Here is a 24,705-nt window from a genome sequence, read left to right on the forward strand (position 1 = left end):
CCCTTCTGTGATTCTAGCACTTGGGAGTTGGAGGCAGGAGGATCAGGAACTCAAAGCCATTCTCAGATACACAGGGATACATTTGATGCTAGCTTGGGCTATTCAAGACTCTCTTTAAAACCCTAAGAAAAGAGTATTCTTCAAATTTAATTGCCCTTCACAAGTCACGTAAACCTCTCTGGTTTACCCATCTAAAAACTGAGCTGGTAAGATCCTTATATGAAGGACACAGGAGGGTGTGTTCAGGAAACTGCCTGGAAATCACAAGTATTGTGCACCTGTTTTTCTTTGGAGCACTAGTATTGTCAACAAAGCTATTGGTGTTATGGTGTGGTGTGTGCCTGTAAGCTTAGACTCAGGAGCTGAGGCAGGAGGATTATGAATCTGAGGCTATAGAGTAAGACTCAAGTCTGAAAAATAATTGGCTACAAGAGTGAAGACAATCGACTGGGTCCATGGCAAGCTATTTTAAACTTCTGTCACAACTCTCTGCACACACACTCATGCACACACACACACACACACACACATACACACACAACTATGTATATATGCACATAAGTATATAATGTGTAAGTAACATTTTAATTACAAATAAACACTTTAAACAATATAATTATAATTTTGTAATTATATTAATTATCTATTAGTATAAATTATTTATATAATCAATATAGTTAATTTACACTAATTATATAATAATTATAATTTTATAATATATAAAATTTATACAATATAATATATTAATTATAAGTAATAAGCATTTTAATTATAAGCATTATTGATCACTTACTTAGTGTCAGGTGCTGTGCTTGGTGGTAGAGATACAGAACAAATGATAATTTTCTCATTATAAAAATCCTAGAAGTGTGATTCCATGGAGGTTAGAAGGTTTAAGTTTGTCTCTGTGCATTTCTAAGGCGTTTACAGACACTTTACTGCCCCCAGGAAGACTTACCTCGGCACCGTTTGAAGGGAGAATTGTGTATTCTTTCCTTTTCAGAAGCCAGAGAGCCACTGGAAACTTTTGTGTCGTCTGAGTATAGCAATTTTATTTGTTTCTTTTTAATATAAAAGTTTGTGTGTGTGTACATATAGGTTTGTGTAAGAATGTCCACATATGTGTGCAGCTGCTTGTGAAATCCAGTAAATGGTCTCCTGGAGTTGGCAAAGCAGGTGTTTGTGAGCCAGTCAGTATGGATGTTGGGATTTGAACTCCAGTTGCTAACGATTGAGCAGCAAGCTCTCTTAACTCCTGATCCATCTCTTCAGCCCACTCATTTTATTTTGTGTGACTAGATTTTATGTGTTCAATGTGTTTTAGCATTGAAATAGTATTAGTGCTTTGTGTTAAGGTCCCATCTCTTTTGTCTACTTGATGGGCAATGATTCTCATGAGCCAAGAGAAAAGAGTTCTGGGATTTCATGGGTCCTGTGAAACCTGAGGGGAACTTGAGGGCAAATAGCCTCTGGGAGAGACCGTGGGTGTTGTTGTCCAGCCACACCCCGAGAGCTGCTGCTGTCTCTCAGGGCTTGACTGCTTCTGAATGTCTGGGGTGATCACTGAGGCTGGAACTGTGGGGCACCCCAAAAGCAACAAGGGGTCATACTTGAACTTCACATGCTATCTTATGTCCCAACTATATATATATATGTATGTGATGTGATGTGTGTGTGGTGTGCCTCTGCCCTCCACTCAGAGCAGCACTCTGTCCTCAGTGCCCCCAACCAACCCCACCCTGAGCATAAGTGCCACCCCACCCCATGTGTATACATGGCAGAATATATATAGCAAGAAATTTGATGTCCTGACTTTACCAAGTGTGCACCTGAGGAGCATCAAGGACATTCGTGTTGTACAGCCACCCCCACCCATCCCTGAAGTTTTGTTTTCCAAAACCAACACCCTGTCCCCGGGGGGACACCAGCTTCCTATTCCCACTTAGCCCTGGCACTCTCGTGTGGGTTTGGTGCCTCCAGGAGGCAGCGCACGTTAAATGGGATCAGGTTGTGTCCATCCTCTGGGACTGACTCTAGCAGGGAAGCCAACTTCATCTGAGCTGTAACTTGTCAGGATGCCTTTTCCTCGGCATGTGGAAGCATCTTCCTGTTCTCCCTTCATATCCCCTTGCGGGTGGTGTGAGGCTTTGGAGTCCACGAAAGGACCTGTACTATTCTGGGAACCCAACCTAGGATCTGCATGAAGTAGCCTGGGGTTCTGTGGTCCTCCTTCGGTCATGCCTATACCCATACCCATGCATCTCAGATTCCCACAGGAGACCAGGAGGGCTACTAAATCATGGTGGGTGAGAGACATTGCTCTCTCTCTCTCTCTCTCTCTCTCTCTCTCTCTCTCTCTCTCCTCTCTCCTCTCTCTCTCCCCTCTCTCTGTTTCCTCTAAGGTTTAGCAGAAGACACATCAGTATCTCAAGGTTCCCAAGGCCCTCATCCCTTGTGGGGTAATAGTTGTATTTCTTAGGATATAAAAATGGCCAACATTAACAGAAGGGTAACCAAGTAGGGCTTGGTTCTGTTAACAGGTGTTATGGCTTGTATTCTGTGTCCCTCAACAGCGTATGTATTGAAGTTTGATTCCCAGACAACGGTGCTATTGGTAGCTGGTGGAACTTTTAGAAGAAAGGCCTTTTCAAAGGGAAGTTATTGATGCTGAAGCCTGATAGTTCTTTCCCTCCCTCCCTTCCTCTCTCCCTCCCCCTCCCTCCATCTGGCTACCAGCTAATCACAGGGTACACAGCTTTGTTTTGCCATGATATCCCATCTCATCACAGATTCCAAGGTAAAGTAACCAGCCAGTCATGGACTGAACTCTCCGAAACTGTGAGCTGAGTACACCTCTAATCCTTCTAAACTGTTAATCTGCTCAGCTCTATTGCCACAGTGAGACAGAGCTAACCAATACAAACAATGGAAAATTTCCATGGGGGTGGGGAATGCAGTTTTAGGACTTATAAAAATCTCCATGTCTCTCTTGGCAAAAGCAGGCAACAGAGGCAGCGTGAACGGTCATCAGGTTGCATGTTCTAGACCTGCACACTGGGCTTTCAAAAGCAGTTGTGTTTTTACCTCCTCTTTTGTTTTTTTTCCCATGGGGTTGAAATAGTTTATTTATGTGACTCTCACCCACGGTATGAACTCTAAATTAAACACTTACCGAGTCATCAGTTAATGCATGAGAAACCCATCCAGGGAGCTGAGTGAGCGGGCTCTAAAACCAGGTGTAAGTGAATGCATATAAAGGGGGTTCAACAAGGTGATCTTTATGTCCTGGACTCCCGGGAGGCTTTCCTTGAACTGGTTCCCGTCATCAACAGCCTCGCATTCTTCTCTGAAGGACAGTTGAGATCATTGTAACCATAATGAGGCTATATGCTGTGGAAGTCTTGAAAAGCCCAGAGGAGGAGTGAGCCCGCAGAGGACGCGCCACAGGCCAGCTTTGCTGCCGCCTTCGTGTGCACCGGCTCTTGTCTGGAAGCACCGTCTCCCCTCCCCAGGACCCAGGATAACTATGAAAAGTGAAATGAGGCCCGAGGAGAGGCCATGAGTGTTAAGCACGTTAACGTTTCCATTACGTCTAAAAGCAGAAAATGGAACAAACAAAGCAGGTTGAATTTTCTCCCCCGCTATAATGTATGCCAGAATGTCACAGGAACTCATTGTCTGCAGTGAATGCGAAAACACGGGCAATTCAGACGGAACAATGCCAGCGACGGCGAGTCCATGAAAGCATCTCATCCGCGCGAGTTTCATCTGCTGTGGTTTTGCTCCTATTTTCTTCCCCACGAAGGCTGCTTCTTGGATAATATGGCCTTTAAAGTTTAAGCTGCTCCAATGGAGTTTCTTCTTTTCCTAGGACTCTCTATGGTTTTGAAACCTAAGAAATGCAGAATAAAATAAAATAAAGTCTGTGTTTCCTGCCTGGTCTCTTAGGTCCATACGCTTTCCTACAGAAAGGCCGGGCATTTTCCCAGGAAGAGGATGCGGGGTCCATGGGGTGTGTGTTGATATCTCACGGGGTGTGTGTTGGTATCTCTGTGAGGCGGCTGACTTCAGGGTCGGACTTGTCTGTCACTCTGGTGTTGGTCCATCTCAGGCAGGCGAACATCCATGCTTACATCGTGGCAGGAGACAGGATTGGTCACCCATGGTGGCCCTGAAGCCTACCTGTACTTTGAAGGAAGGCTCATGGTCTTTTCTGTCCTCCATGTCTCCTATTCTTAAAGGAGGAGCTTATAGGACTCCTAAGGGCTTTTGGCCTGACGCTGCCACGTTGGAGTGAGAGCTTGTTGGAAGGGCTCTCCCTGTGGTGACAGGAGTTGAGTCTAGGAGACCAAGAATAAAGAAGATACCACTAGAGTTTTTGTGAGCCCAGGGCATGTCTTCTTGGTGTCTTTGGCAATGGTGGCTGGATGAGAATAAATTAGGTTACAGACCCTCCATGACCGCCACTCACTCCAGCATACCAGCCTGAAGCCACACGTTAAGATGACTTTAGCATTAGGCACAGTACACAAAGACACAAAAGAAACTGTATCTACTTCAGAGAATGGAACACTCCATGTATTTAACAACATTCTGTTAGGTTTCCTTATCGTTATTGCCACCTCTCCTCAGGTGTGTGTTCATGTGTACATGTGAGCACGTGGGTGAGCAGAGGTCAGAGGTAGATGTCTAGTATCTTCCTCTACCACTCTCCATCTTGATCTTTTTGGTCAGGGTCACTCATTACACCCTGAGTTCACTTACTGAGTAGGACTAGGTTAGCTAGCCAGCCAGCAAGCTCTAGGGTCTCACTGTCTCCACTTCTCCAGTGCTCAGGGGTCCAGATATACATCACTATATGCAACTTTTATGCCAATGGTATTCAAACTCAGGTCACCACGCTTGGGCTGCAGGTACTTTGCTGATTCAGCCACCCTATTCCTGTCACCAGCACCATCATCCTCTCCTCCACCTTCCAACCTCTCATCAGTTCTCATATAGTCTAAGCTGGACTTGAACTCTCTACGTAGCAGAGGCTGGCCTCGAACCCCTGATCCTGCTGCCTGTACCTCTTGAGTGCTGAGATTACCAGATGCACTGCTGCAAGCTGTTTAACCTTCCTTCTCTGTTTACTTAACCAGCTTTCCTGGCTTTGGACTTAGGAAATGTGGCAATAGCCCAGGGTTACCTTTTCCTTTCCTTTCTCCCATGACAATGACGTGCTGCTGATGTTTTCCTGGGTTATGAAGCATCAGTGTGCAAGACAAGATGAAGCCACAAGTATCTGGAGGGTGGAACAGCCTTAGAAACTATCCCAGCTGCCTGTGATCACAGAAAGGGGCATGAAGACATGGAGAGCACTGTGGTCTGACTATGAAGAGTATCCCCAAAGAGTTCCTGTGTTAAAGATGTGTTCCCCAAAGTAGCACCACGGAGGTGGTGGCATCCTGGGAGGTGGATTTAGGGGGATGCCTTTAGGTTTCTGGGGTGTATTCTCTCCTAATCTATCCTCTTCTCTCGGCTTCGTGGCTCGGTATGTGATTTCTGGCTATGACACGCACACCCTGCCATCATTGTGTGCTCACAGATGGGACAGTCCTGGGCTCTGTGCTTCTAAAGCTGTCACCTTGATAACGCTTTTCTCTTTTGAGAACGGGGCCTGGCAATACCTCTAAGGCTTCTTCCTGTCCTGTGTTCTTTTGAGCCCTTCCTGGTTTTTCCTTTCTCCCAGGACATGGTTACTACTGCCTAACCCTGGGGCATCATCGGTACCCTCTTCCAGTTCCCCTTGTCTGTCACCTCTTCTCTGATATATCTCTGTATCCTCTGACCTAGTGTTATATCTTCCCTTTCTCCTAGTCAGAGGCTGGGACGCTTGCTCTCTCTGGGATGGTACAAACATTTATTAAAGCCATCATCTCTAAGCACATTTCATGTTGATAAAACAGTGACTCCCATTTATGGGGAGCAGTGTTTTAATTCATAGGCATATACAATGTTCAGTGATTAACTCAGGACAATCAGAGTATCAGTCATATCTTCATCATTTCTTTTTTAATCATGTGTATATGTGTGTGTCTGTGACTACATACCACACGTGTGTTGGTGCACACAGAGGTCAGAGGGGTTGAATCCCTAGAGATAAAGTTACAGGTATATGTGACTGGAATTTTATGTACATGCATGTTCATGTGTACATGTAGCTGTGTTTGTATGCGTATGTATGTGTAGAAACCAAAAGTTACTCCCAGGTTTCTTCTTTAACACCCTAGCCACCTTTTTCAGACAAGATCTCTCACTGAACCTGGAGCCAATTTGACACAAGTGGATGATTTTGATTGCTTTTTCAAAAAAAATGTAAAACCAATATTATGAATTTTTATTCTCATGTTTCCCTCATGGTTTCTTACTGTTGTTCATAATTATTATTATTTTCTTACTTTTTGGTTGTTCGAGACAGGGTGTTGTTATATGGCCCAGACTGGCTTTGAACTTGTGATCCCCTTACCTAGTTTCCTGAGTGCTGGGGTCAGTTTATAATTGATCTGAGGAATGGTTAGGCTCATGTCTAGCTGCAGTGGTACGCTGGCATTCCTGTTGGACACAGCTCAGTATAAAAGCAGATGTCGGGGTTTAGGCTGAGGGGTTTCTCATGGGACAGACAGCAAAGCACCTGGCTTACATGGAGCTCTGTGTTCCCTCTGATTCCCACCATGTCTGTACTCCGCAGTTTGGTCTTGCTGGTCCTGTGGCAGTGAGCCCTTTTCCAAGGGCAGAAATTTCTCCCAGGTTGTAGGAATTTTTCTGACCCTAGCACAGTGGTAGGGCTGCTCGGGGAATGGAGAATATCTGCCAGGCAAAGAATCATGGTAAAAAGGAAGCCTGAGTTAGTTTGGCAAAGGTAGTGTCCTCCCATTCTGCAAGTGAACAACATGAAGACTGGTTCTAGAATGTTCCTTAAGGGTCTCCACAGGGCAGAGTCTTGGGTCTATGGGAGTCAGTCATCAGTAGACCATCCCCAGTGCCCCCTCTGGCTCCCCTAACTTCCTTCCCTCACTTCTGTCTCTGGGGATCTCCCAGGAAAAATGTACAGACAGAAGACTATCTCAGGAGCTGTGTTTAGGGGACTCCAAGATATTAGTGCGAACTGCTTTGTTTGAGGGCCTAGGGTTATCCCGATCAGCTATCCAAGTTCTGTAAGAAGGCAATTCCAGGACTGTTGTGTGTGTGTGTGTGTGGGTGGGTGCACGTGTCAGGGAAACAAGATCAAGTTTACCGACATGTAATGTACTTAGAGCACAATTCATATTTTAGTGTGCATTTTTGTAAGTATTTGACAAATGCCTATAGTAGTCATGAGACTACTGCACATATCAGAACACAGACGAGGTCTGTCACCACCACCCCACCCACCCAATTGACCCATGCTCACACCAAGTCAGCTTCTCACTCTAGTTCCTGACGATCCTTCGCCTGCACTTTGGTCTTTGTCAAAGGAATGGAAGGAGGTAGGATGCAGTCCCGTGGCACTGGCTTCTGCTTGGCTTCATCACAGCACCTGTTGGCATTTCTTGTTGGGGACAATTACAATGCTTTATTTTAGGGTCAACTTGACTGGCTTAGGGAGTACCTAGAAAGCAGATGCTATAGTCTACATACGAAGCACTCTTGATACCCAGATGATCAGGTTTTGGAAGGTGACTGGATTCCAAGAGCTCTGACCTCATGTATGAATTCATTCTTTGATGGTGTGTAATATGATGATATTGATGAGAGAGATGAAAGTCAGGGGAGGGGCCAATTGTGGGAAGTAGGTGTGTGTAGGTCATTCTGGGAGACCTCACTTAGGTCTCTTATAACTTTGTCTCTCTGCTTCCTGTTCATTATGCTCTATCACACCTTCCCTGCCACGAGGGGCAGAGAGTTCTGAAACTGAACTATCACCAATCTCTTCTCTTTCTCATTGCTGTCTCTGGTAGTCTTGCTCACAGAAATGGTAAGACTTACTAATACTCCTGGAAAAAACATTATTTTGGATGTACCTGTGAAGTGGGTCCAGACCTAGAGAGAACCGGACAGAAAATCATGGTGGAGCACCTTGTGTAGTGGCTAGCTGTTCACCTCACGTGACTGAGAAGTATAGAAGAAAGAAGGAATGAGAGTCCAGAGACAGCCCACAAAAGCACACCCACAATGAGCTAACTTCTTTGACTGGTCTTCACTTCTCTAGTGTCCCGTTATCTCCCTATAGCACACTGCTGTGTGTATTTAAGAGACACACTTTGATGCTTGGGTCTTTGAGGGACACTTATCCAAATTGTGACCTTTAAATTGTTCCTCATATTTAAACACTCAAGGTTTTGTTTTTGTTTTTAAAATTTTAGAGGGAAATTTAAAATTTCACAGTTTTCAATAGAAACCAAGTTTAGGGACAGCATGTGTGGCTTTGGTAGGCTCATATCTTGCTAGGTTTTCTGTCTCAAGTCTTCTGAGTCAAATCCAGTGCATCTGTCAGTAACTCAAGCAATCCCAGAGCACCCCGTGACACTAATGCCCAGCTCAACCTGCTCTCATGCATTCTGCTTTGCAGTCATTCTAGAGTTCCGACAGGGGACTGGAGAAAGAAAATGTGGTTTATAGACACTAGGGAAATGTTTTAGCCATAAAAAAGAACGAAACTAACTCATTTGCAAGAAAATGGGTACACGCAAAGAGAATCATGTTAAGCAAATTAAGTCAGTCTTAGAAAAGCATATATTACATTTTTCCTCTCACTTGTGGGCCCTAGGCTTTATATATACAAATCACTTATGTATAGATGATATGAAAGTAGAAACAGATCCATCCAGTAAAACAAAGGGGGCTAATGGAAAGGGGGGATGGATGAGAATTGGGAGAGTAATGAGCTGGGGGGGGGAATAGCCTCAGGTGTATCATACGTTTGCATGAAAAAGGCCTCCTATAATCTTGTATAATAATAATAATAATAATAATAATAATAATAAACCAAGTCAAAATAGATAGACCCCCACTTTACTGTTTATACAGCAGTTCTGCAGCCCAGAAGCCATCCTCTGGTGTGATACTACTGTGTTTTTGTTGTTGTGGGCAAGCTGTCTGTCTGGAGGCAGCACCTTTGAATTCTGCACCTTTCTGCCAGTGCCTAAAGTTGCTTTATAGCTTTTACGAGCACAAAACACTCTGGTTTGGGAAGCAAAGTACTCCATTCACCCATTCAGTGAGAAGGTGGCTTCAGTGGTGGTAACAGTGACTGTCAGGGATGCAGGCCAAGGCTACTGTGAATGAGGCAGGTTGGATTCACCAGGGACCACGACCCAGAGCGGGGCTTGGCTGAAGTATCTAAGGTCTCTGTGTGCAATCCTCTCTCATTATCCAGGATGCAAAGTGTGTCCCTGTCCTTAACAATTGCTGTTCAAGGTCGTTGTGGATGCTCCGTGATTGTAAAGGCCCTTTCAGGCCCAATCTTGTCATGTGACTGCCAGGTCTCCCTGTTCAGGGTGAGCTGGGTTTGTATAGTGGCAGTGACTGCTCTTCACTGGGAAATGTTCAGATATCAGAGACAAAGCTGTTTATCTGCCTTAAGGGGAAAGTCCTGGAGTTCCCTGGGTGGATCATCCTAACTAAAATAATCCTTCAAACTTACAGCTTTCTAGATAGTCAACCTAAACCTCTTGTTTCCAAACAAGGCAACCATCGAGTACGGTTGTCCTATTCCTTTGTGTGACAGACCTAGGCTTGGGGATTAATCAGGCTGGATCTTCCTTCCTTTGAGTTTCCAGAAACTTCAAGCATACAGAAAGCCACTTCCTCAAGTTCAACCATCTTGCACAACTTCCCAAATTTTCATTTTAGTCAAAAATCACTTATATATACCTTGAACATTTCATTTAAATCCAGATAAAAACCTGTCTTGGCTGTAAGCTATGTCTATCCAATTCAAGTTACTATTGGACTGACTGACCTTAAGATAGATGTGTGGGCCACATTCCAGAGGGTGGAGGGCTGGAGCGGTGGAGAGGCATTGTGGTGTCTCTGCCATGCCATGGCTGCACTTTTCGAAGACGGTTCCAAACAGAGTATCCCAGCAATCATGAACTTGATAAGACTTTTAAAATAAGCATGTGTTTGAATATCAGTTAGAAAGTGTCACTGTACCCTTTCATGTTCTTGAGAAGCAGACATATTCAGTAAGGGTCCTGTCTCTTGGGACCCATCATCTTCTGGTGTTGCTATGTTTACTCGGTGATACAATGTGAGCCCAAATAACTCATCTGTGCAGGATACTGAGGGCAAGTCCTCACTCCACCTTGGTCCCTACTGTTGCCATATAAACCAGGAGGGCTATGGCTATGATCTGAGACTGTGATCTTTTTGGATTTGGAATCGGGTGAAACCACAGCTATGAGAGAAGTTGGGTTATACTCTCTTGAGGACTTTTATGTCCTACCTGGCAGCACTCTGGGCTTCATGTGACTAGACAGACTTATATGAGAAAGAGATAGACTCTACTGACAGGTAGATTTGCCTCCTGTTTTTGTCTTGACGCATGGTAATAAACCAACAGCTGACAGCCTAAATGTTGAAGATGAGAGCTTTCCAAAGGCCACAGAGACTTTAGGAAAAGGTCTCTGGAAGGAAGAAAGACATGGAGGCCAGCTCAGGCCCACAAGAGCTGCAGCAGCAACAACACTAGATTTGTGTAAACTAAACTGCTGATATCCTGACAACGCAAATTGGGTTTGCTCCACAAAACTATTTCTAAACAGGTTCATGTCCTCCCTTGCCCTGTGAACCTTTCCTTTCCACTACCTCTGCTGGGTGGTGGGCTAAAGGGAGGTTAAAAGAACCCTTATTAAAAGTAGGTTTTTAAATAATATAAGCCTACAGGGGTACTTTGGGCAGAAGCTAAAATGTTCTTGTGTATGCTGAGTACCCTGAAACACTGGGCTCAGATGCCACAGACTTTGTGACTGAACACCAGATCTACCTATCTACCTATCTACCTATCTACCTATCTACCTATCTACCTATCTACCTATCTACCTATCTACCTATCTACCTATCTACCTATCTACCTATCTACCTATCTACCTATCTACCTATCTACCTATCTACCTATCTACCTATCTACCTATCTACCTATCTACCTATCTACCTATCTACCTATCTACCTATCTACCTATCTACCTATCTACCTATCTACCTATCTACCTATCTACCTATCTATCTATCTACCTATCTACCTATCTACCTATCTACCTATCTACCTATCTACCTATCTACCTATCTACCTATCTATCTATCTATCTATCTATCTATCTATCTATCTATCTATCTATCTATCTATCTATCTATCTAAGACAAGGTGACTCTATAAGCTTGGCCTGGAACTCTATTTGCATAAGGCCGGCCTTGAATTCAGAGACCTATCTGTCTCTGCCTCCCAAGTTCTGGGATTAAAGGAATGAACCACCACATATCTCAAGACTTAAGCGTTTTTAAACCTCAGACAGAGGTGATGGTGTGGGTAGCCAAGGAGGAGATGTGAAAGACACAGGAACAGCCATTCAAAACTATAAAGCCAAGTACAAGATCTCATGCCTGTAATCTTAGCACTTGGTAGGTTGAATCAAGAGAAGCACCCTGAGGGTTTAGAGTAAGTTCTAGACCAGTCTAGGCTATAGAGTGAGGTACTGTTTTAAAAAACTAAAAGAGGTCTCCTGGAAATGGGCAAAGAGATACCTTGTTGGTGATGTTGATTTTACACCAGTCAGGGGCAGAGCAGATGCAGTCCTTTTTACACTCTAGCTTGTTGCCTGGATTCATGACAAAGCTGTCTTATGCCTAAGACTCATAAAAATCAAATCAAATCAAATCAAATCAAATCAAATCAAATCAAATCAAATCAAATCTAGGCAGTGCAGCACAGGAGGAGGAAGACAGACAGGGAACTGCCATGTAACCCACAGACCTACCCTCCTGTGTGCATGGCACTGGTGAGCCATAGACAACTGCTTGTTACCACACCACTCAGCATGGATGGAAGATGTTGCTTAGGTGCCTACCAGCCATGTGGCCAGCCTGCAGCAGGAGCCACCCACACCACAATGTGCAAGTATGTGGTGGTCAGATGGGAGAGAAAGAGAGGTGGAACAGCTTGAGCTTTCTGAAGAGAGATGGAACTGGAGACTTGCGTGTGGAGAGGAGTAACCTGTTGTGAGTGGCCTTGGTCTGCCCTGACACCTGGGTGCCCTGGTGAGGTTCCAACCTGAATTGTGACTAACAGCCCTGTCTGAGTCCATGACTATGCAGTGGTAGGGGCTGGTGTCAATGTCCATGGCTCATATGTCCAGTAGAGAACATGGGATGTCCCTGATCAGGGCAGCCACTGGGGAGCCACATGGATATCTAGGAGCTATGTATGTATAACTGGCTCTGCTCCTCACTGGATGTGGTGTAGTGGAGAGTCGGCTCCATCTCTCCCCAGTGGCAGCACTTGGAAGAGCGGGTCCTGCAGCTCACCCAGGCAGCACAGTGAAGCTGGTCCTGGCAGCAGCAGTGTAGGTGAGACAGCCCTAAGGATATGAGTATGAGAGAGCTGACCCTGCCACAGAGGTGGTGTGCTTCTGCTGCCCCTCACTGTCTCTGGCAAAATCAGGAAAGCTGCCCACAGGGTCATGAGTTCAGGAGAGCTCTTCTGAGCCCCACCAGCTGCAGCACTCAAGAGAGCAGACCCTGCACCTCACCTGGACAGCACATCTGGCTGGGGGTGACTGAGGGTGACAGATTAGGAGAACTGCCCCCACCAACTCTGTCTCCAGTGAGATGTCATGGGTGTGGAGATGATGCCCTGCCTATTTTGCAGCTCACCTCCTGTGGCAGTCAGGAGAGCTGGCCCTGAGGTCACGAGAGCCGAGCTGGCCCTATTTGCCTCCCTGTGCAGCACTTGGGAGAGTGGGCCCTGCACCTCTCCTAAGAAGCACAGTAGAAGTGGCCCTGGAGGAGGGTTGGCAGCTGAGATGGCCCCGAGGATCGTGAGAAAGTTGGCCCTGCCACTTTGTCTGCCATAAGATGGTATGGGTATAAGAATGATACTCCACCACCACCACCTGCAGTAGTTGGGAGAACTGAACCTGGGTCCATGAGATCAGGAGAGCTATCCCTGTCCCTTCACTGAATGTAGCACTCAACATAGTACCTCACCAGGGCAACACAGTGGAGCTAGTCCTGATACAGATGTGAGCCATCCAGAAGGTGTGAGAGCAGGGTGCTAGCCCAGCCCTTCATAGGCTGCAGCACTTGGGAGAATGGGCCCTGCACCTTAAATGGGCAGCACAGTGAAGCTGCATCTGGAGGCAGAGGGTGCAGTTAAGCTGGCCCGGAGGGAATGAGAGCAGGAGAGCTGACCCTGCCTCCTGCCGATGGTGGCATTGGGTGGCCTAGCTGGAGAAGTGCTGGAACGCTCATCCTAGTGGTGCAGTTAGGGGAGAGCCATCAGGCTGGCCAGTTCAGCTGCTACCCAGGCTCAGATCCAGAGCTTTGAATTGACCCCCTACAAAATCTATATTATCCGTGAATGTGTTGGGTTGTGTGAAAGGACCCTTCTTGCTCTTCCAAAGCTGCAGGACCTTCACAACACAGGACAAGAACAGGATAATGGACAGGAGTCCTGATGAGGATGCAATATTGATGGTGTCACAGAAGCAGTCGATCTTGAACCAGACTAATGACTCATGGCAACAAACATTTGCAAGTGAAGATGTGTGGACAGAGGGACACACTGTGAGGCACTATAGCTTCCATGATGAGATTTTTTTCTATACTGATTTTTGTTTTGTTTGTTCATTCATGTGTGTGTTTTATTTGTGGGGGAGGTCACAGGGTAAAAGGGCAGGTATGAGGGGATGGGGAGATGAGTGGGGATGGGGCGTATAATGTGAAACTCACAAAAATTCAATAAAACACTAATTAAAAAAAAAAGAAAGAAAGAATCAGATAGAACCCCTCCAAACCTGAAAGCATAAACAGACATCGAGATGGTTCTGAGTAGGATGGTGGGATTTGACTTTTGAGGGGTTTAATTTTGTGGCAAAATTCTACACAGAGAGAGATTTTTCAGGAAATAACGGACAAGCAAGGTTTCTGGATGCTGTGGTACAGGGAAGAGAAGGCACTGAGCAGCTCGCTGGTCAGGGGAAAGGAATCCTTGCTTCAGTGGTTGAAGCAGGTGAGCCACAGACCCTGGTGAGTGAGGACAGAGGAGGAAGCACAGGGCCAGAGTCAGAGCACACTGGGCATCAGGACATCCCGACAGGGGCAGGGGTGCAGAGGGGTCCCAAACACCTCGGGGAGAACAGAAGGAGGAAGGTCTCCACCACCTCCTAGGAAGGGTGGTGTCTTCAATGCGGACATTCCTAGACCAACACCTTACGTTTGGGAGATGGGTGGGATGGGAGGTGATATAGACATGGGAAACCACAGGACGTGGTGGCTTAGGGTGGAAGCATTCCTTCCTGGAAGGAAGCCACATTCAACCTCCTACAGCAAGGAGACATAAGTCACGGTAATGTTGCATGCAACCTTCCAGACTTGACTCCAGGAAGCAGTAGTCTGCTCAGCAATGATGGGGCATTTTGAACGAGAAGCAAATGGAAGAGGTATGTAAGGTGATCCTGTTTGCAAAGGGGGTTGCATCCAATGATGTATCTCAGAGTGGACCTCAGTGCACAGCAGCACATTAGAGGCGCTGAGAAGATCTGCGCTTAAGTGAAGTCTTATAAGGCTACAGCTGCCTGAGCATCCACAATGTCTGCCCCTGAAGCAGGTCAAGGCAGCATCTGTCACTCTGCGTGTTAAGTTCATAGTGCTGCCTCTTCCCAGGACCGTCTACTTCCTGAAGCTGAGGTGTTAGCGTGAAAAGGTAATCAGCCATGTCTCCAGCCCTAGCATCAGGCGAGTGCTCCCCTGGTTAGTTTAATGAGAAGCTTGGCTACCTGACAAGGCTGGTCAGAGTTTAACAACCTAGAGCAAAGGGCAAAGGTTAAATGTCAACAGTCTCAGACCGTTGCTTCCTGGGCCAGCCATGTGAGATCATGAGCAACTACTGAACACCTGGCTTAGTTACTGGTTGCCGAGCGTGCAATGATGTGGGGATCGCTGGCTGGGTTTGAGGGACACTGGAATAGATGGGAGTGACAAAGACCTGTGTAGGGACTTAGGTGAGGCTAGACAGGGACTTAGTCAGGTGAGGTTAGACAATGGAAGCGGGAGCAGGGGTGTGAGATAGGAGGGGCAGTCACACAGGGAGTGTTACTAGGCAGATCCCTGTTGTAAGGGATCAGAATCTATGTCTCTCAGGCTCTAGGGATGGTGTAGAATGTGCCACACCTCTTGAGGATTCTGCAGGGACCAAATCTGCAGGGACCAAATCTTTGTCTTCTGGGCAGAGGGCAGATGTGAGACACTCTTCTAGCTGTTCGAATTACCCTGTGGCTCTCAGACCCAAGCAGAGGGTTCTGTAGGCATATGTTGGATGGACAGAGCAGTTCCCAGTAGGAACAAGGGTACAGAAGGAGATGGGTATGTCTCCTTCAGGGGCTTGAGTGGACTGGAGTCTTTCCAGGGTGAAGAAGAAGATGCAGACGCTAGAGCCCCTGGCTGCCAGCCACCCATGCCTCAGCGCGCATCCTCTTGGACTCTGACCTCCTATTCTCACATGCAGGCATTTTAGCTGTGGTCAGTGTTGATATAAGTTATTTCCCCCTGAATTCATTAGAGCAAAACAGAGCCCATAAGCAAACACTGCCCAGGGCCCCTGGGGGGGTGGGATGAGAAGAGAGCTCAGGCTGCTGAATGCAAGCTCTCTGCCTGGGGAAGGGTTCCTTAAGCCTGGAGTGTAGTGAGGGGGTCGTGGAGTCCATTAGTCAGGGTGTGAAGTTTGGCCTGGAGTTCCCTGTTCCTGCTTGTATCTCCTCCATGTCCTGTCGGCTGAGTTACTGTGTTCAGCCCTGTGCTCGCTGCTGACCCAGCTCACACCAGCCATGACGTGTGTATGTGACACACACGCTGCCACACCCCAGCACCATCACAGTGCACACCTACCTTTAGGACAGTGGTTCTCAGCCTTCCTAATGCTGTGACCCCTTAATCCAGTTCATAGTGTGGTGACCCCCAAACATAAAATTCTGCTGCTATCTCATAACTCTAATTTTGCTATTATTACAAATCATAATGTAAATATCTGATAAGCAGTACATCTGATTTGCTCCCCACATGGAAGGCTCACTGGACCTCAAAGGGGATGCGACCCACAGGTTGAGAACCCCGGCTCTAGCGGCTAGACCAGTGTATCTTGCTTCTCCACAGGACAGAACCAATCAAACTTTCTTGATTTCCCCTCCTTTAGTTCTAAAACAAACAAATCAAACTTAACAACAACTTCCAATTTTAAAGCTATTACTGGAGTTTGGTGCAATATTTCAGACTCCGATTCAATTTTGCATTTTCCAGACCCAAATAAAACACCGCACAGTTTGCTTTCCATTGTATCATTCTGAATTTAAAACAGGAACCAAGAGCCTCAGTGGCTGCATGGAAGGACACACTGGAATAGGGTTCGCCCCTCTGCATCCAGGAAGCTCAGGGTGATGATGGAGCTCTGTTTATGTTTGGAATCCACAGTTCATAAGTGAATGTGCAGCACGCAGGGGTCTGGAGGAAACTGAGTCAACCACACAGCTTGAGATTCTGGGAGGACATAGAAGAGCAGGGCATGTTTAAGGGGTACAAAAATGATGCTTTGGGTTCTGTATAATTCAGTACTACTTTGAAAGTGTTCACCGTCCTCACCAGAAGTTATCTCCCATTTAATAGCACTTTGTAATCTCACCAACCTCCACTGTCCCCTTCTCCCCTTTCCTAGCCCCACCAAAGCCACTATTCTATTCTCAAACTATTTTTTTTTGGATTTGGTTGTTCACAACAATCAAGATATGGAATTAACTGAAGTGCCCATCAACAGGCGAACAGACAAGGAAAATGCATATATACAACAGCTGTAAAAATGTTGAAAACCTGTCATTTGTCTGAGCCCAGAAGAAAATGTGTTAAGTGAACTATGACAGGCATAGAAAGACAAATTCTACCCTTTCACTCCTATGGAAAACTCACTTTTGAAGCAGCTGAAGTCTGCATGAGTCTACATGGAGAATTAGCTGACCGTGTAATTGAATTAGCCTTCATTAAAATGCAATGTAACAAAGACATAAAAGGAATATTTATAAAATTAAAGTTTACCAGTAGCTATGGTAATTGTTTTAAGATTTTAATCAACGAAAGATTTTTATTTCCCAGAGCAACACACACACACACACACACACACACACACACACACACACACACACACACACACACAAACTTTTTATTGGTTTTTTTTGTGTGTGAATTTTACATTATGTACTCCATCCCACTCATTTTCCCATCCCTCCATGTCCACCATCCACCCTTGCACCTTTCCACTTCTTGCATATAAGAAAACAAAATAAACCATAGAAAACATCTTGTGGAAGCTGTCTTGTGTCAGTGTGCCCCACAGCACACCCTTTTGCCCAAACAGCTTTACCTGCAAATGATCATTGAAATAAGTCATTGGTCTGGTTCAAGGTCTCTGGTTCGGCTACACTATCAATACTGGATCCTCACTGAGACTCCTTTTAGATATCCGATGGTTGTCCTGTGTCATGGAGATCCTGCAGCTTTGGATCTGCAGGACCAGCCTCTTCACAAGCTCACAGATGAGGAAGATGCTGGGGTGGGCCAAATCAAAGTCTTGGATCTGGGGCCTGGGTCATAACTGAGCTGGTCAGCCCATCAGGGCAGGGCCAGGGCCAGGGCCAGGGCCAGGGCCAGGGCCAGGGCCAGGGCCAGGGCCAGGGCCAGGGCCAGGGCCAGGGCCAGGGCCAGGGCCAGCTTTCCAGCACTGCCCCAGCTAAGTTACCCATCCTCCTCATTATGATTATTTTTTCTCTCTTTAAAAAGAATCCTGACTACCTAATGTTCTCCTATAGATAAACCTAGAGAGCTTGTTGGCTTGTCTGGGGGTTCCAGCAGGGGGTGTAGCTTGGACTCATACGCCCTTGGCTGGAAGCAAGCCCAGGGAAGGGCATCCTCCTTACCTAAGCATACATTGACAGGAAGAATGAACATGAAGGAGTGAGGGAGGAAGGTGTCACTCACATAGCCAACCAGCCAGCCAGTCAGCCTTGGTGATAAACAGTGTGTGACAGAGCTCACCATCAAACACCCTCACACCTTCATAGTTACCATCATTGGTCCTGGTGGTGAGTAGAGCCAACTACTGTCTACTTTCTTGTTCAGCAACATCTCAACTATTGCTTATTGCTGGTCTTTTGGACTTCCATGTACATTTTAGAATCTGTGTGCTGATATTTTAATGGGGACAGCAATGAATTTGTACATCAATCTGGTGTAGGATTGGTGATTTTATGATATCAAATCTTTCAACTTATGAACACTAGGCTGTTTCATATATTTAGCTCTTACTTTTAAAAAGCGATCACTTTTTGCATAGGTGTCTCATCATTTTGTTAGACGTATTTGTAAGGAATATCTATCTATCTATCTATCTATCTATCTATCTATCTATCTATCTATCTATCTATCTATCTTTCATCTGTCTGTCTGTCTGTCTGTCCATTATCGTGTGTGTTTCAGTGTGTGCTCATGCCAGAGTGCGCATGTGGAAGTCAGAGGACAACTTGCAAGATTCAATTCTCTCCTTCTACCATGTGAGTTCAGGGGATAAATCCCAAGTTATCAGGCCTGGCAGCAAGCATTCCTACCCACTGAGGCATCTCATCTATCATTGATATTTTTTTTAGATGCTGACATCATTGATATCCTTTGCTTATTTTTTTTAACTTGGTAGTCCAGCTATTTATTCATAATACAGAGAAATGGAACTGATTTAAAAAACATTTTACTTTTTAAAACTCTCTCTGTGTGCATGTGTGTATGTATGCATGTGTGAATGAATGTGTGTGTGCACAGGTGCCTATGGAAGCCAAAGATGTCAGATTTCCTGGAGCTGGAGTTACAGATGTTTTTGAGTCACCAACATGGATGTTGGGAACTGAATTTGGATCCTTCTCAAGAGCACTATACACTCTTAGCCATGCAGCCATCTCTCCAGACCCCGCAGCTGATTTTCGTGTATTGGTTTGGCAATGGGCAACTTTGTAAAACTTATAACTTCTAATTCTTTGTATATTCTTTGAAATTTCTATGTATATATAATCATGCCTGTAAAATATGTGCTTATTCTTTCCTTTACAATTTCATATACTTTTTAGTATAATCATATGCTCCGTGTCACTGGCACATGGCTGGAAAGCCATTAGGAGGTCACATATACAACAGTGTATGTGTATAGCAAGCAGTATATGAGTATATCAGCTAGTGGCATCGTAGCTGTCCTTGTGTAAGCTCACAAATTATGGTGTTTATACAAGATATCTACAAATACATCTCTCAGAATATCGTCTAGTTAAAGAATACAAATGTGGATTTTTCTCGTGTTCTTGTATTGGATGAAAACCCCACTGCGAACGTTGGAGAGAAATGGTTATTGTGGACATCTTTGTCTTCATTCTGACTTCCAAAAGAGAGCGTTTAAGATTTTACTATGAAAGGGCTGGGACCATACCTTAGTGGTTAGGAGCACTCGCGCTCTTCCAAGACCCGTGAGGGTGTCAGGACCCGGGATTGGGAGTTACAGATAGTTCTGAGCTGCCATGTGGGTGCTGGGAATTGGCCCCACGTCCTGTGGAAGAGCAGTCAGTGCTTTTATCCACTAAATCATTTCCAGCCCCCCTTTCCCCTTCATTTTATTTATCTTTTAAAAATACAGTTCAGTTTACAGTTCAAATTTTATTGATGATGATGGTAGTGATGATGGTGTGTGTAGTGTATGGGAAGGCATGTGCCTCTGTGCATGGGTAGAAGTGAGAGGTCAAGTTTCAGGTTCTCTCTTTCCACTATGAAGCCTCAGGATCTAACTCAGGTCATCAGATTTGTACAAAAAAAAGTCTTTAACTGTGGCGGCATCTTTCTGGCCTCATTGATTTTGAGCCGGTGTGTCACTGTATTGCCCCTGCTGACCTGAAACTTGGGGTCCACCTGAATGAGCCCCGACATTGTTGAGATTATGAGTACCTGGCTTTGCACTTATAATTTTCCTCCTTCTGACTATGGATTTTGTTATCAAACTCAGGACAGCTTCATAAGACAAACCAAAGAATACATCTTCCTCGGTTTTCTGAATGAGACCCTAGAAGATGGGCCTGATTTTTCACTTGATTATTTTGAGAAATTTGTACAAGTACGACATCATTACATAAAAGAGCAATTGAAAAAAATTACATTCATGCACACAGTCCCATGTAGCTTTGTGTTACAAAACTGTAACAGCTTAAAATTATAATATTTATAATTACAAAACTCAGAACACTATATAGACTACAGTTTTACAAAAAAAAAGCACACTGAATTAGAAAGTCACATTACAAAACCCTCCCCTACTTTGGAAGCCAGGCTGCCTCCAGTTATAAATCATGAACCATTTAATGGGCTGTGCAGTTCTTTGCCACTTTCTTGGCTTCTCTGAACTCCAAGTTTCCTTAATTGTCAGGTGAGTTTGCTTCATGGCTCTTTGCTCCCTGGAGTTGTCAGGAAGAGCCAATGCAACAACTGTATGTCAGGTAGTTAGCCCAAGTTGGGTGTGCAGTGGGTGTTCAATGCACAGTGATGAAGTTTACCACCACATGGGCAATTTTTAATTTTAATAAATTGTTTCATTCCAGTCATAATTAAGCACCCATTGGAAACCAGGGGCTTTGGGGCACACCAGCAAAATCAAATGTGGCCTTCGATGTGCCTGGTATAGGGAATCAGCGCTGAAGCCCAAGGATCCATGAAATAAGATGAAATAAAGCAAAATTGAACCCTGTCTTCATGGTGCCCCTTTTGTTCTGCGTGGACAAGGTAAATAAAATCAGCTAGACCTGCTGGGCGGATCGGAGACCAAGTGTGGGCTCTGAGGCTGTCACATGTTGAGAACCACCTGAAATGAATCAAGGTGACTTGCTTTTCTGAAAATGGATCCCAGGTCTAAGGCCTAATTCTGGCCCACGCAGGTTATCACCAGTGTTTATCCATCGGAGCTGACAGGCATTCTGGGAAATCTTTGCACCAAGGCCTCACTTTCTGCCGCATATGACTATGCTAATTTTTGATATCCATTTCTTGGATAGGTTAATGGAGCCTTAGGGATGAGACTTAATTCCTGAACTTGTTGCAGAAGTGCAGCGAGACATGTTAGGAACGTGGTGATGTGCATCAGGGGGCAGAGAAAGTAGACTCGTTTATTTGAGCAGTTGTTGGGTTGGTGAGCTCGACTGTCTATTCATGGACAGGATTATACGAATGCAGAGTCGGAGCTACACCTCTAGAGAGATGGGTACACACATCTGCACACATCTGTATAGTACATTCACATTATGAATTCAACATTATAATTATACACCCGCAATGTGTGATTTGATATATTTACACTACTGTGTCAATCAGTTGTTAATTCTGCTTGCAAAACCATTAGAAGCATAAAACGGGACCTTGTAATGCCGGGACATTGGAGATAGCCCTCTTTGGGTATGCCTGGACAAGACCTGGCAGTCTTCCCTGCTTGGCAGTCAACCTTTTTTTCTCCTGCAGTTCTGCCCATTGTAGGGGTGTCAGATGCCAAGGGGCAGAATGGATTCGGAGGAAGCTGGCGTCACTAAAGCATGAATGGCCTTTACTGCTTCTGTGCCAAAGGGCTGAACCTCCCTGGGTGGGAGGACAAGGAGAGCTAGCTGGAGGGTCAGGGAACTCCATCATCTTGTGAGGGCTTCGGCCAAATGCAGGGCTGGTGCTGTTGTTCAGAAAGAGGGAGCTGGTGTGAGAGGCCCAGGGGCTTTCTTATGCAGTAGAGTGGAGCTTGATCAACACAGCATGAGGCTCTCTTGTCATGGGCTTATCTGGAGCCCAGTGTCTCTGCTGAAGAGCCTTGCAGGTTGTCAGGTTAGTGCTTGTTTGGTAAGAGAATGAAAAGCTGGGACCGAGTTGCAAATTAACTGGGGAGACTTCTCTGGCAAGTAAAAAAACAAGACAAAACAAAACAAAACAAAACAAAACAAAAACAATGCATGCTTTCTTCTTTTGTGGATGCAAGATTTCATAGGTACATAAATCCACATAGGTATTGATGATCAGACACTGATAATGAAACTGTCTGGGGAATTAGTGGGCGGGGCGGGGGGGGGAGAAGGAGAAGGATAGTGGGTGGAGTATGGCAGGGAATATGCTCAAAGTATATTATATGCTTTTGTGAACTTATGTAATCTTATATAATAATTTGACTTTAAAATCCAGGTTGTGAGTCAGTTGTGCTTGTTTGTGTAAGAGATCAAGCATGCTAAAACTTCAGCAGATGAAAATATTATTATTTAGAGCCCCTATGAAAGTACAGCTCCCAGGACTCACTCTGTGTGACAGTTCAGTGGGTGGGGCATGTCTCAGTGTTCCAGGACACAGGAAAGGGACACACATTCAGTGGGTGGGGCATGTCTCAGTGTTCCAGGACACAGGAAAGGGAACACAGTTATACGGCATGCAGTATCTCTCAAAGCAGTTAGAAGAAGGGATTTTGAGTGTGCTTACTATAGAAGATGACTAAATGCTAATGATCCGACTTCAGCATGTCCAATGTGTACATGCAACAAACTTCCACCCTATCCCATATGCACGTGCAGTTATGATGTGCAGCAAACCCACAAACCTCTGCCTCTGCTTGGCGATCTGGGACAGTTGCCGCTCAGATTTCCACAGGTGCCCTCACAACTGCTCTCTGCTAGGTGGACGATGGCAGTGAATACTAGAAGAGAAACCCAGGAATTACAAAACAAGGAGGGAACCTGGCTTGGTGGTAAACATCTTATTGTCACAGTCCATGGGAAGCTGAGGCAGGAGAATCAGGAGTCATCCAAAGCCAACCTAGATCACAGAGTGAGAGTCTACCTCAAAAACAAAATAATAACACAGGAGCCTTTGAAAGAAGTCAGAAATAACTTTGTAGACAGGAAAATCTTTCGCCTCTAAAGAAATCTAAAATTTTGGTTTCCGGGAGAAGTCGTGAAAAGGTTATTTCCCCTACACCCTTGCCTTCTGGGTCGGTCTACTTTAGAAGCTTCTTAAAAGCTTCATTTAAACTTGCTGAGAAGTTGTCCACCGGGGACAGAATACAGATATCGGGGCCTCGGAGACTCTGGGGCAGCTGGTTTCCGATGTGAGCGGATTCTATGCTTTATAGGGAGTGCCACAGAACACGGGGCACTTTACAGGTCACCAGAGAGCAGTTCTCAACACTGGCTTCATCAGAACCAACGGACCCAATTCCCCAACTACAGCCCAGACCATTCCCAGCAGAATCTCTGTCCATGGGGTTCAGGCAGTAGCAGTGCTTAAAACTTGCCCAGTGACCTGGTCCAGGCCAGATGAAGAATCCCTGCTCTAGCAGGAAATTCTGTTAGGAGTAATGGCGATCAGATTTCCAGCTAGCAGAATATCATGGTTTTGTTTTGTTTTGGTATAACTTGCTGTACTCTTCAGCTAGCCTTGAACTCAGGCTCCAGCCATCTCCAGCTTCAGTCTTCTGGGTAGCTGGAGCACAGGTGATATCACCACTCGTGGCTCAGAATCACATAGGAGACAAACAACAACAATAACAACAACAACAACAACAACAAACAAACAAACAAACCTATGCAATAATTGCTGTTTTATCTTAAAATGAATAACGTAGAGCATAAACTTATTTGCGTTCTTAAAAAGGTTTCCCTTGCAATGCAAAGGAGAAAGAGAAGTGAACAGAACAAGAGACTAGGGAGAATATTGAGCACATGTCTGTAGAGGCAGGACATACCTCAGGTCTGACAGTTGTGGGCTAGAGCCAGGGACCAGAGACTACCTTTTCAGGATGAACTTGAGACTCTTCAGAAATCCAGCCTTTTTCTGCCAGTTGCAGAGGCCCAGCCTTTTCTCTGTTGTCACTGAGGACCCACAAAGGCCCACACAAATCTCTCAGGAGGTCCTCTTGAAATCAGGCTCTGTGAGGCGGCTGCCTCTGTGTTCTGCATGGGAACAGCATCTGCAGACTCGAATATGAGGTCCGGGGACAGAGGTCAGATTAGTGACACAGGTTCCCAATAGTCTGGAGAGGCCCTCTGGTGCTGCAGGCTTCCTCCACACAACCCAGAGTTGGACATCCAGCTGGGAGAAGTCACTGGCCTTTTGAAACCCCAGAGAAGCATCTGCCCCTGGGAATGATTTGTCAATCTCCTGCGCCCTCTAGCGGCAGATGCCTGTCGTGCCTGCACCAAGAGAGTACTTCAATTTTTATCCTATAGTAAGTATTCAGAGGTCAAGCTGCTACACATTTCCTTCTCTCTTGTCTATCTTTCTACCTGACTATATGATGCTTCCACAAGTCTTCTATGCATTTACAAATGACTAATGTATATATTACATATGTATTCATTTCTGTATGTGTAGATAGAAAAGTAGATATGT

The 24,705-nt window shown here is 45.4% G+C and overlaps 2 long non-coding RNA genes across 2 annotated transcripts in view; one reads left to right on the plus strand and one right to left on the minus strand.

The window, feature by feature from the left end:
• The window catches only part of Nkx2-2os (NK2 homeobox 2, opposite strand), a 147,599-nt gene that overhangs the window by 48,371 nt on the left and 74,523 nt on the right, over positions 1-24,705 (plus strand). The window lies entirely within an intron of this gene.
• Positions 16,564-24,403, minus strand: Gm39955. Its single transcript, XR_866809.2, has 4 exons — positions 24,059-24,403; positions 22,916-23,011; positions 19,745-19,861; positions 16,564-16,767 (listed from the first exon to the last, which is right to left on the minus strand). It is a non-coding gene; the product is annotated as a predicted gene, 39955 (long non-coding RNA).

Source organism: Mus musculus, chromosome 2 (genome assembly GCF_000001635.26).
Source record: "Mus musculus strain C57BL/6J chromosome 2, GRCm38.p6 C57BL/6J".
NCBI classification, from domain to species: domain Eukaryota; kingdom Metazoa; phylum Chordata; class Mammalia; order Rodentia; family Muridae; genus Mus; species Mus musculus.